At 45.0% G+C, this 13,852-nt stretch overlaps 2 non-coding genes across 2 annotated transcripts; both read left to right on the top strand.

Moving 5' to 3' along the window:
• The first annotated feature begins 6,594 nt into the window (after window positions 1–6,594).
• On the top strand, window positions 6,595–6,676 carry TRNAS-AGA (transfer RNA serine (anticodon AGA)). The gene has a single exon. It is a non-coding gene; the product is annotated as a tRNA-Ser (tRNA).
• Window positions 6,677–13,193: 6,517 nt separating this feature from the next.
• Window positions 13,194–13,265, top strand: TRNAQ-CUG (transfer RNA glutamine (anticodon CUG)). Its single transcript has one exon. It is a non-coding gene; the product is annotated as a tRNA-Gln (tRNA).
• The last annotated feature ends 587 nt before the right edge of the window (window positions 13,266–13,852 follow it).

Below are 13,852 nucleotides of genomic sequence, written 5' to 3'. Positions count from 1 at the left end.
CGTTCGTTTGGAACGTGCTGTTGTTGGAAGAGGCGGCCTCCGTGGGTTGTCTGCCCAGCAGACGACGGCCCTGCGACCCTCTGAGTCTGGGGTGCGCGCAGGCATCTTTGGGGATACGCCAGGTGTCCCAGCTCGGGGGTTTTCTTTGCCGCCTCTCCTCTGCGCGGCCGTGCGCTCCAGCCGCCCCGGCTCCTCCAGCGGCCGTCGGTCAGGTGGGCCGGTCCTGGACGGAGAGGGCCGGCCGGCGGGTGCGGTCACGGCGGGGAGACGCCGGCGCGCGGAGTCCAGGGTCTGCGGGCCCGGGACCCGCGAGCTGCGGCGAGCTGCGCATCCGGAGGGACTTGTTCCGGGGAGAGGAGCGATCGCAGGCTGTCCCTGAGACGATTTAGGGCCATGCGACCCGGACGCGCGGGACTCGGGCCCCGTCCTGCGCGCGGAGTGCGGGGACTTCGGGGTCAGGAGCCTTAAGGCGCCGGTCGGTGCGAGCGCGGGCGAGCGGCCTCCCTCCCGCCTCCCGCGGCCTCGGGGGAAGAAGTCACTGACTCCGAAACTTGCACAAAACCCGAGCTCGACCCGACCGTCGGCAAAACCGCCGCGCAGAAAGGACGCGTGTTCACCGGAGCCGAAGGCTGGGCTGCGCGTCAAGTTCCTGCGGCTCCGAGCCCCGGGGCCCGATGCGGAGAGCGGTCGCCCTGCTTCCCGGGAGGGACGTCTGCGCCCGCGGCCCTGCTTCCAGTCGGAATTCCTTCTCTTCTTGCTTTCTTTTCCTACCTTCCTTCCTCCCTTCCTTCCTTCCTTCCTTTTTCTTTCTTTCTTTCCTTTTTCTTTTTCTTTCTTTCTTTCTTTCTTTCTTTCTTTCTTTCTTTCTTTCTTTCTTTCTTTCTTTCTTCTTTCTTTCTTTCTTTTTCTTTCTTTCTTTCTTCTTTCTTTCTTTCTTTCTTTTTCTTCTTTCTTTTTTAGATGAAGTATCTGAGATCTTCACAAAGCACACGTCAGTGGGGAAGATCAAATCTGGCAATCCAGAGATATAACTAAGGATACTGTAGACTACTTAATTGAGATAATTGAGCCCGCATACTGTAGTTTTCGGAGGATTCTAAAGCTTTCAAGTGAAAGGAAGTCGTTTGGGGTGGACAGCGGTAAAAATGTATTTGTCATTAATTTATGTCTGCAATAAAAAAAAAAAAAGTTCACTTGAAAGGGCTCCTTAACAAAAAATAAGATGCCTTAGGCTAGGGAGTAGTCAATTATTTCAAGCAGCTTGTTATGGCAGTTATCTGTGACAAACCCCCAAACGAGTGTCAGTAGAATGAGATATTCCTCAGTACCTCATTCCCTCTATCTCAGTAATATTAAAAACTCATCTGAGAACATGTTTTCAAATAATTAATTTGATGCAGAGATGATATCTAAACATTATTTTTATTATTAAGTCCTCTGGCCGTTTCTCCATCATGGGCTACTCTAATAATGCACCCACATTCTCAAAATACTGTGTAGACTTTTGCAATATGTTCCATGTGGAATCCAGTCTGGTGTAGCATGAAAGACCCTGTGTTATCTAGCATTTATTTATTCGCATGGCTATGATGCTCTGCCCCCACCACCCCCCATCTTCTAAACCGTGCTGTCCAAGTAACTGGATTGACTACTTTGGTTTCCTAAAAACCCAGATCTCTCAGACCATAGATTTTGTGTGAAAGCATTTTGCTTTTTTCCAATAATCCCCTCTCTTCCAATTCCTGAGCCTATAAATTGTGCTTGTTGGTCCACCTCTGCCTTACTGATAATACCTTTCACACTGAGGAAGGTCCTGGGTCTGGACCAGCACTATACCCCTAGTCATCCTTGTTCACGGGAATTGATATTCCTTTTTGGTGGCTCAGAAAATTGGTTTGCTGCTTCCAGACTGCTCTGATAATTGACTGAATTACAATGGACATCTTTAAGAGTGAAGTTTGTTTTTCCCCACAGTCTTGGTATACACAGACTTTATAGCCCCCTCTGCTCATGTAACATTATCAGTGATCAGTGATCCGTCCTCTCCAATCTGAGCATATTGAAGGGCTGATGCTATCAGTCACATGGGATACTATTTTTACGCCTTTATTCACAGACCTTCCAGGCAGCAGATCCATGTACTAACTTTCCTGAATAATTGATTTTTCTCTCTAAATAAACATCTTTGATGAAACTACCTACATCTCTCGCTGGCTTACCTTTTAACAACCAGTCGGTGGGGTTGGAACCTCTGCAGGCAAACCCCAAGGAATTCCAAATCCTTTAACCACCCTACAGGCTCCTTCCACAGAATGTTAGTTCTTTTGGGGGGGGGGGGGCCTGGGGCTGGAGAGGGAGATGGAGAGAGAATCTTAAGCAGGCTTCATGCCCAGTGAGCCCCGGGCAGGGCTCAATCCCACAATCCTGAGATCATGACCTCAAAACGCTGAGATCATAAGCCAAAATCAAGAGTTGGAGGCTTAAGCGACTGAGCCACCCAGGCGCCCCCAGAATGTTCCCTCTTAGTGCAAGTGCGGGGTAGGCAAGCCGATGGCCGCGTGGGCTAAGGTGAGATGTGACGGGAGCCTGGTGCGTGGAGCATCTGCACACATTTAGTTTTGTAAGAAAGAATTTCATGGCTTATCCAAGGGTTCTTGGATTAAAGAATGCACCCCTAGTAAATCAAGAACCAGTCGAGGATGGTGAGATTCGAGTTTCCTTGACCTTAGTCCATTCTCCAGGCACTGATCCTCCAGGATGTGTGGGTTCACGTCTAAGTCTGGGGAACCGCAGGAAGGCAGGCTGGAACTGAGTGGCGCCTCGGGCAGCCCCTGACTGGCCAAAGCAGGTGGGAGAGGAGCAGGTTCCAAGGGCACTCACCTGCGTTACTTTCACAGCTGAATACGGAGCTGGGACTCATTAGATGGCATTCAACTGGGTTCCTAGGCCCCTGGCCCCCGGCCTCCGGCCCCAAGGACACCATCCCAGAGAACGAACTTTCCGAAGAGCCAGACCCAGCGACTTTCTGTCACGCACAAAGCTGAAAGGACAGGTAGAAACACGTAAGTACCAGGCAAAGTTGAGCCATATTCTAAATAGGGTTGATTTTGGGCTTAGAAATCATGCGGTTCCTAGGGGAGGGCGTTGAGCCAACTTCCTTTTAATGGCTGTAAACTTAGATTCGGGGTCCGCAATGCTGGGAACAGAAGTGCCGTTGTGGGGACACAAACAAGGAGATCCGTCAAATGTTCAGATTACAAGGGAAATGTTTCCTCAAGCCCTTGTCTGTAAAACTCTCATTTGCAGTTAAATGTCACTGGCTTCTGGCTTCCTCTGTGGTGACAGGAATAATATTTCCTTCTTCATATTCTCACAAGACGTTCTTTCTTCTTGCACTCATAGCACTAACAAACAGGTGTCTCAGCTCATCTGGAGCTTGAAAACACTCTACCCGTAATTCATTTTGCCAAACATTGTCCTACGGAATCAATCCTAACTACAGAAAAACGTTCCGTGCACAAAACCAATTATGGTATTTAAGAAATGGATAACAGTAACAGCAGAAATAACATAGATGTCCAACAAGGGGAAATATTCCCTTGATTCCGACTTCATCTGAATGATGGAACATTAGAAAGCCACTAAAATGACATTTGAGAAGTGCCTGAAAAAAAGTGCTGATGATATAATATTCAATTAAATTAGTAAAATGCAAAATCGACACAGATAAAAGCAGCCCCCACCACGTGGGATCTGACCTGGTATTCTCAGCTAGGCCTTGATGTTCTTTTGTTGAACATAAACAATTTCACAGAACACAGATGTCAGACCAGGCCTTTCAATGACCATTGATGGATCAAAATGAAAGTAAGATCACCTGCTCTCCTGTCTGAACACAAACACAAACGTGAAACGCACACAAAACAGAACCAGACACACAAATATTGTTAAGCCACAAAAGTGACCCAGCGTCTCCTCATCTTGTCCAGTAAGAATGATGACAGCTTCTTGACCAACCCTAGTTTTAGCATTGCTTTGGTCTTCCTTCCTTCAGGGTAGGATTTATTAAGCTATCCAATCCTAGAATCACTCCCTCCTTCCAGACAGCACCCTATCCAGAGAAGCCCTGCTTCTTTAAATCCCCCAAATCACCTAACACAAGACTAAAACCCTCTTACTGAGATGCACCCAGGGGTCCAACCCGTTCAACTACTTATGTATTCCTGGTGGTTTTTGTCTGGAAGATATTGGCACAATTTATGTTTCGTATGACTTCAACTATTCCCCTTTTTTTTTTTTTTTGCACTCAAAATACTGGGGGAGGGGGCCCAGCTCTCTCTCTCTTAAGCTCACCCACTCTCATATCTCAAGAGCATACTTTTAAAAAAAATTATATTTACTTATTTGACAGAGAGAGCGTGCACAAGCAGAGGGAGAAGCAGGCTTCCCACTGAGCAAGGTGCCCTACGACGGACTCAATCCCAGGACCCTGGGATCGTGACCTGAGACAAGGCAGCCGCCCAACCGACTGAGCCACCCAGGCGCCCATCAAGAGCATACCTTTTGCTTTAAAAAACTTTCCCACTTCAGGGGCACCTGGGTGGCTCAGTCGTTAAGCGTCTGCCTTCAGCCCAGGGTCCTGGGATCGAGCCCTGCATGGAGCCCCGCATGGAGCCCCGCATGGAGCCCCGCATGGAGCCCGCGGGAAGCTTGCTTCTCCCTCTCCCACTCCCCCTGCTTGTGTTCCCTCTCTCGCTGTCTCTCTCTGTCAAATAAATAAAATCTTAAAAAAAAAAAAAAACTTTCCCACTTTTGTAATTAAAGAAAAAAAATACTGGGGGAGGGGGTGAGGGGAAAAGAAGATACAGCCAAGTGTTGCTATTGTGAGTTTCTGGGAGGTAGGAGTGTGGGCTATTTGTTTTTTCCACCCCCCTCCATCCCAGGGTGAGACAGTCCTCATTACCCAAGATTCTTCTAATCAAGAAGGAGAAACATCTATTTTACTTGGCACAAGAAAGATGAATTCTCTACCTGTAGACTCAAGGACTTTGATGTTGAATGTTCCTCAATAGTCCTTGCTTTGATCAACTGTCTTTTTCAATGCCCTTCACAATTACATGGGCCTTGAGTCTGTTTCCTGACTGATACCAGGTAGAGGTTTGCAGAATTCATGGAGGCTTCTCTACGTCTCTAATCTGCTGACATTTAGTTAGACCTTAAGAATTATTTTGCATGTGTTCTTTGATGAAGAACACTTTTGGGGTTATTATGTTAATAACAAAAAATTGAAACTTAAAAAATGTTTTAGGAAAGCTCAAGACAAAGGTCTGCCCTCAAAATATTCCAATGGGGAGAGGCAGAAAATTAAGATTTAAAATGTCATACAATCTTTTAAAGCAAATAGTGGGGAATTTTCCAGATTGCCAGTGAAGGTCCTTACGTTCCATGACCACATTCATTCTGTTTAGAAGTGAGGGTACAGTTTATCTTCTCTGATATAAATAAAAGGAAAATATTTGGTCTTTAATTGGATCTAGCCCTCCCTCTCCCCCATTCCCAGTGATATCTGAATTGAATAGAGCTCTATTTAAAGAACACTTTGTTACTTCTGGCTAAATATAATCTATTAAATCCAAGCATTTATCTCTGCTTTCTCAAGAGGCATATCCATCAGCTCTCACCTCTTGCCCTTGACACTTTGCTGATCATGAAATGGGGACCCATCTCTCTGGCATCCACACTCAACCATTTTGTTCTGAATCCTTCCTGTAGAGCCTCTGGAAATTCTGCTGAAGGAAGCTGAGTTACAAACCTAAAAAGGAGAACAGGAAACGTGTTGTGTTGGTTACAATGGAACGAAAACGGGCCCTTGCGTTGGGAAAAACAAAACAAACCCAAACCAGGTAACCCATCTTTTAGGAAGCAGCTAGGAACTCACAGGAAATGAAACTCCTGGACCGTCTATACCTATCGATTTCTCTAACCCGCACGGAACGGGAAAGCGCACTGGTATTTGCCAAGCACTTCCCTGAAAGCAATGAGATGAATAGGTGCGGTGTAGCCTCGGAGCTTGGGGACACCGGGGGAGGGCACTCAGGGCGGTTTGCAGCATCGCGCCGCCCTCCCTGCTCCGTGGACGCAAATCGGCGACAGTATCTCCTTCCCCGCCGCGCATCCAGCGCAGGGTCGTCCGGCGCACGCCGGCCTGCGAGCTCTGGAAGAAGACGTGCTCGCGTCCAGGCCTAAAGCCCCGCTTACCCTAACCCCCATCGCCGCCGCGGGGCCCGCGTAAACCTGCTCCCAGTTCCGGGGACCCCGGCACCGGCACGCGCCCAGGTCACCCGCAAGGGAGGCAGGTGGCAGTTCACGAATCGACCTCGACTTCGTTGGAAAAGCAGATGCTCGTAGGGAGCACCCTCGTCCTCCTGCTGCTAAACGTCGGGGGCCGCGGGGGGCGTTCGCCCCCTCCCCAAGCCTTCGTGCCACCTGCGGATTTCTGCCCGACGCGCTAAACACACTTCTGTCTGCACGGGAGTCTTACGGCTAAATCTGCCACATTTCCCTCCGTACTTGGAGGAAGCCGAGCGCACGCCCGTAGTCGTGGCCGAGTGGTTAAGGCGATGGACTAGAAATCCATTGGGGTCTCCCCGCGCAGGTTCGAATCCTGCCGACTACGTCTGACCTTTTACCCAGCTCGTCTCGAGCAGAGCCCCCCTTTAGCTCTCTCCGCACCCTGACCCTACGGCAGCGGTGGAGGGGGCGTGACCTGTCCTTAGACCCGGCAAACCCCCCGCCGTTGGGCTCCCGGGTGCTGCCCGGAAAAAAATGGGGTGAGTACCAGCCTTTCCTCAAAAAGGCTGCACCAAGAGACCTGTTTCAAAACGAGACAATTTGGTGAAAGCGTCCCTCAGATAAATTGTAGAAGGTATTTCTGCCACAAAATGGGAGGTATTTTTATTTTAATTTAGAAATTTATGGTAGAGTAAAATTGACTTTTTGAAAGAATATGCGTATTTTCGTGTAACCGACTGCCATAATCAGGATACAGAACAGTTTTGTCAGTCCGTAAACTTTTCTTGTGTTACCCCTTTATAGACACCTCCCAACCCCCCACGCAATAGCTGATGACCACCTATGTTTTCTGTCCCTATGGTTTGGCCTTTTTTGAGAATGTTCTTGAAATCGAATACAATTGTTACATGGGTGGGAATGGAAAATGGCACAGCCACTCTGGGGAATAGTTTGGCAGTTTCTTACAAAATAAAACATGAAAATACTATATGATTCACCAGCTGCACTCTACATTTCCAGAGAAATGCAAACTTATGCTTACACAAAAACCTATATATGAACGTTCATAGCAACCTTATTTTTAATAGCCAAAAACTGAACACAACCCTAATGTCCTTCAACAGGTGCGTAAGGACACAAACAGCGGGGCATCCTTGGGGACTCTACTCAGCAAGAAAGAGGAAGATGCTGATGATGAATCAATGGTCTGGAAGTTCATCAAGGACACTAATGCTGAGTGAAAGAAGTCAATCTCAGTAGGTCACATACTGTATGATTCTAATTACACAATCTTATCAAAATGACACAATTATAGAGATTAGAACAAATGAGCAGTTGCCAGAGGCTTGGGGATGATGGGCAGAGGGTGTGGGCATGACCATAATGGGAGCAGGTGGGAGACTGTGGCAGTGATGTTCTGTGTATTGGTTACATGAATCTGCATAGTATGTAACCTTTTGAGATTAGCTTCTTTCACTTGAGATAGAACCATACACAAACATTGAGCCAATATTAATTTCCTGCTTTTGATATTGTACTTTGGTTTTGTAAGAAGTAATCCACCAGAGAAATGGGTGAAGGGTACATGGACCCTCTCTGTACTATTTTTGCAACTTACTATGAATTTGTAACTATTAAAAACAAAAGTGTTTTTTAATTTTATTTTTTTATTTAAATTCAATTTAGTTAACATGCAGCATATTATTAGTTTCAGGGGTAGAGTTCAGTGATTCATCAGTTGCATGTAACACCCAGTGCTCATCACAACATGTGCCCTACTTAATGCTCATCACCAAATTACCCCATCCCCCCCACCCCCCACCCCTCCAGCAACCCTCAGTTTGGTTCCTAGAGTTAAGAGTCTCTTATGGTTTGGGCGCCTGGGTGGCTCAGATGGTTAAGCGTCTGCCTTCAGCTCAGGTCATGATCCCAGGGTCCTGGGATCGAGGCCCGCATCGGGCTCTCTGCTCCTTGGGAGCCTGCTTCTCCCTCTGCATCTTTCTCTCTCTCTGTCTCTCATGAATAAATAAATAAAATTAAAAAAAAAAAAGAGTCTCTTATGGTTTGCCTCCCTCTCTGTTTTCGTCTTATTTTATTTTTCCTTCCCTTCCCCTATGTTCATCTGTTTTGTTTCTTAAATTCCACATATGAGTGAAATCATTTGGTATTTGTCTTTCTCTAACTGACTTATTTCACTTAGCATAATACCCTCTAGTTCCATCCATGTCGTTGCAAATGGCAAGATTTCATTCTTTTTGATGGCTGAGTACTATTCCATTATATATAATCTTTATCCATGCAGCTGTAGATGGACCGCTGGGCTCTTTCCATAGTTTGGCTATTGTGGACATTGCTACTTTAAACATTGGTGTGCATATGGCCCTTTGAATCACTATTTTTGTATCCTTTGGATAAATACCTTGAAAATAAAAGTCTTTTTACATTAAAAATATGAATAGAAACTGTATTTTAAAAAAAGATTTTATTTATTTATTTGAGAGAGAGAGACAGAGCACGAGCAGGGAGGAGAGGGAGAAGCAGGCTCCTGAGCAGGGAGCCCAATGCGGGGCTCGATCCCAGGACGACCTGAGCCAAAGGTCGACACTTAACCGCCTGGGCCACCCAGGCACCCTTAAAAACTGTATTTTACCAAATAATTTCTACATGTATATTTTGATTATCATATAATTATTCTTTTACTTATTAATATTATAAATTAAAAAGATGTATTTTATGGATTAAGTTTTGAATGTTAAATCACATTGCATTTCTGAAATAAACCGCACACAAAATTGAAATTATATGAGGTGATGGATGGTAACTAAACTGATCATGGTAATCATTTTGCAATAAATACATATATCAAATTATTACATTGTATACCTTAAACTTACACAATGTTAGATGTTAATTATACCTCAGTAAGGCTGGAAAAAAATAAAAATAGAATTGCCATATGACCGAACAATTCCACTTCTGTGTATATACCCAAAAGAATTAAAAGCATAGTCTCAAACAGATATTTGTACACTCATGTTGATAGCAGCATTATTCACAAGAGCCAAAAGGTAGAAACAACTCAAGTGTCCATGAGTGGAGGGATGGCTAAACAAAATGTGCTTAATTCCTAATTTCATGTAATGAATGCTTAGGTCATTACTTTTAGGCATTTATTTTATTTGTATATATGTACATAAGGGGGTCCCTCTAAGTACACTTCTAGCCGCACAGTATGTGTGTAGTACTGATATGGACTATTTTTATCATTTATTTCAAAATAGTTCTTAATTTCAATTGTGACCTCTCCTATGAACCATAAATTATTTAGAAGCATATTTGTTAATTTTGTAAACAAAGATAAATTTTCATTTTCATGTTTTGATTTCTGGCATACTTTTATTGCTGTATCCAACCCTGTTATATTTTTGGGGCCTTGCTTTGTGGCCTGGAAAAATGTCAAATTTGAGATAATTTCATCTGTGTTTGGAAAAGGTTTGAATCCTGAAGTCAGTATGTGCCCTGTTCTTTCTATATGTATATGGATTGCATTATTTTGTTTTATGGTTATTTTTCCATTTATGTTTTCTTTTTCTTTTATTTTATTTATTTGACACAGAGAGACACAGCGAGAGAGGGAACACAGCAGGGGGAGTGGGAGAGGGAGAAGCAGGCTTCCCGCTGAGCAGGGAGCCTGATGCAGGGCTCGATCCCAGGACCCTGGGATCATGACCTGAGCAGAAGGCAGACGCTTAACGACTGACCCACCCAGGCACCCCTTCATTTATATTTTCTATCAGTTTTTCAGAGAGGTATATTGTGTGAAAATGTCCCACTATGATTGCGGTTTTATCTGTGTGTCTTTTTACTTCCATCACTACCTGGAATTTTTTTCTCCATTTCTTAATCTTCCAGAAGCAAGACATTCTGGATAAAGCATGGTTTATGTAACAGCTATGATTTGGAGCTACAAGCTGTTACCTCCAATTGAACAACTGCAACAAGAAAGCCTAGACAAAAAATGTGTTTAACTTATACAAGCTTTAGCATATCTATTGAGACTTTAGAGAAGTCTTGTTACTTAGAAAAACTTCTACATGTTTCCTTCCTCAAAAGAAATGAGGAAAATGTAATTCAAATATAATTGTTCTCATGGGAAACTCAAGATTAAGGTTGAAGAGAAGTTGCAGTAGAAATTCAGATTTTTCTTCCTCTGCTTAAAATGAGCCTGGTTCTACCCCCAGGGCCTGACCCAGATTTGTCTCACTCTGGGTAGGAGACAATCAGAACTGGTTTGACCAGAATCTCAGCTTCAGACATGGGTGTGTCTTTCCCTCAGAACACACAGTGTTGAGGTTCAGGAGTCATGCAACCTGAACTTAAAGAGGCTGTTTCCTTAGCAGCTTTATCTTTGATCTTACTTGAGTGATTTCATTTAATGGTTACAATTAGGCTACATGGTATAGAGGAAAAACCTAAATGCAGGGAATTCTTAGTCTAGGGCGCAGTCTTCAATAATTTTGTGAATTCCCTGGAATGGTTTCCCTCTCACTGGCCATGAGGTCCAACAAATTCTTTTTGACTAGTACAAGCAGCTTCTCTAGAAGGACTCAACACCTCTTTCCCCCCGGATAACCAGTGCTCACCAGTATATTAAGGATGGAAGCCCATTTGGAAGTTCTTGTGCTCAGTGGCTATGCCCTTGTTCGTCTATTATGTTCACAGCCCATATGGCTGCATCCAGTAAACTGATGGTGGTGAGCAGAGAGCCTTGTTGAAGCCCTAATTCTAAGTCCATTATGGAACTTAACTCCTCATCTTCCTGTTTACATTTTACCATCTTGTTGCCGCCCAAGATAAACCACTTCAGCTTTTTTTTTTTTCTTAAGATTTTATTCATTTATTTCAGAGAGAGCGTAAGCCGTAAGCCGGCGGGGGGGGGGGGGGGGAGAGGCAGAGGGAGAAGCAGAATCCCCGCCAAGGACCCTGGGATCCTGACCTGAACCGAAGGCAGACACTTAGCTGACTGAGCCACCCAGGTGTCCCACCACTCCACCTTTTATAATCAGGATCATATGCTGAACTCATATTGTGCATTTTCTATATGGAAGATCATGGACAAGCACTCTGTGCAGAGTAGCATTATCAATTCTTGTGTAAACCCACATTTCCCAGTTTTATTTGTATTTTAGCTTTCCATCTTATCCGTGCCATTAGAGTGCCAGTTATAAGCACTTCATCCAACCTATCCCTGGTGACCTTTCTTCGTGTCTGCGTTTAGGGAGCTTCCTTCCTGGTAGATGCTGATCTCCATGAGGACAGGAATCGTGCCTTTGTCTTGTTTACCTTTACAGACTCTAGCACTTTGCACAGCACCTGACCTTCCCCAGGAATTCAATAAAACGAGTTAAATGGTTGTGTAGAAGGCACTAATCTAATGACTTTTTTCTGCAATAAGAAGTTTAAAAAATATATTTCGCTGTTTAAATCTTTTCGTTTGGTTCAGTTCTAATTTCTTCTTTATCCAATTCCTTATTCCTGCTTTTCAGATGTATACGTATATAGCCCTAGACCAAGTGACTTTCAGGGGACACTGGCTATCCCCAAGCCTGAGATGGTAATGGCTTACTCACTAAAGGAGGAGAGGTTTCAGCTCAGTATTTTGCAAGCTCTAGTTCCACATTCCCTTTAAAATTATTTTTCTGTAGCAATGTTTTTGCACTTGTTCTTGTGAGTTGCAGGGTAACACCGTCTTCCCGTGCTGAGATCGCTCGCATTTGTGTGGGTGAGCAGAATCCAGGTTTGGGGACAAGGTCCTGGCCCTATAAAGGTTTTGCTTGGGATTGGTGTTTTGCATGGCGTGGATGTTTTGCAAGTTCCTTGTGTTTTGTTTTTTTAATCACTGAGACCACTGGAAAGAGAGGTGGACTGCCTTTGCGATCTTGTTCAGCCCAGTTCTTAGGGGACTTGCGGGAGGCCACCTTCCTCGGGATGGCGGGCGCAGCGCGGTGCGCGACACGGAGACCAGGTTTCTGTCGCAGGACACCTACTGCTGTCCTTGTATGAGAAGTCGTTCTGCGGTCGTGGGACGCGCTGGGAAGGCAGCCTGCACCCCCGGAGTCTCACCAACACAGTTCCGTGCCCAGAACCCTGTTCTTAGGCAAAGAGCGCTGAGGGGTGGAGGGGGGGGCAGAGGGAGAAAAAGTCTCTGCGGCGCAGCAGTGAAGAACTTTTCGGGGTACAATTTGGCAGCCTTCCCTGGGCACCTTCCTCACGATGAAGGCGAGTGTGACCACGGGTCTAGATGGTGACCTGCAGCGTGTCCCACATGCCCCTTACCCATCGCGACACGTTCTGTCTTTCTCTGCAAGCACAACCTGCCCCAGCTCCTCTTGCAAGTTGCCTTCCGTGACTCCAGAAAGGGACACGTTAAAGTTTGTTTTCCTCGAAGCAATATACCTGATAATTAAATAAAGTGCGTGGGGGAAAATACCACCTGGCTGAAAGTGAGCAGAACTGCAGATCGCAGATACGAAATTTCCAAGCCTGTTCCCTGTTTACACAAGGACTCACCATATCTTCACCCAGTGTCTGAGCCTTAAATCATACAGTGGATACGAGACGTTCAGTCCAGTACTGCTCTGTATAACAAGGGCTCACTCTTTTCCTTAATGAAGAAAGCAAGGACTGGGACCACTAAGTGCCTGAGTTGGGGGTGGGGGACTTTATGGGTTCATGTAGGTGGCAAAAGATAAGGTAAAAATAAAATCTCCTAGGGTTTTTATCGAAAGACTGTCGTGCGTGGACATGAACTAAGAATTCTGACTCATAAACTCAACTAAATGCTTTCAGTAGAGTTTTGGAAACTCATCATAGACAATTGTGCAGACTGTCCCCTCATGTGGGGTTCCATGGTGTAATGGTTAGCACTCTGGACTCTGAATCCAGCGATCCGAGTTCAAGTCTCGGTGGGACCTGCTTTGTGTTTTGATCTCATTTTGGGTTTTTCCTGGGAAAGGGCTGTTCATCTAAATGACCAAAGTCAATTTTGCCCCTGGTGTCTCCTATGAGTTTCTGCAAGTTCTGACGCGTCTGAATTCGGGTGAGGAAGAAGGAATAGAATTTCATTCTGGCTTTACAGAGCTTATTTTGTAAGGAAGAAAAGAAGCAACAAAAGTAAATGCAGTAGGGAAACAGCAAAAGCCCTGCACTCTGCAGCGACTGGAAAACCAACTCTAATAAAGAGCAACAATCCACTTATATGACATTCATTTTCTGTGCACATTAGAATGAATGTTTTAGATATTTCAAACATGGGAAATAAATAATTCTATTGGTATTGGAGAATATACATACAGTTAATAGCAAATTTCTCTTCTACCCTGGCGTCTAGCTGCAGTTTCTGCCCCCTCCTCGCCCCCTATGGCCACTGAACCCAGTTTATATATATAAAATACAGGCACTACACACACACAAACCAAATGTGCTTAAATTGGGTGACTCTAAGTACATGGGCATATAAGACTCATTTTTTGCATTTCAAAAATATCTACATATTTAACCT

The sequence above is a fragment of the Halichoerus grypus genome, chromosome 9 (assembly GCF_964656455.1).
Source record: "Halichoerus grypus chromosome 9, mHalGry1.hap1.1, whole genome shotgun sequence".
Taxonomy (NCBI): domain Eukaryota; kingdom Metazoa; phylum Chordata; class Mammalia; order Carnivora; family Phocidae; genus Halichoerus; species Halichoerus grypus.
Note: the sequence above shows the minus strand (reverse complement) of the source record. Positions and strands in the feature narration are given on the sequence as shown.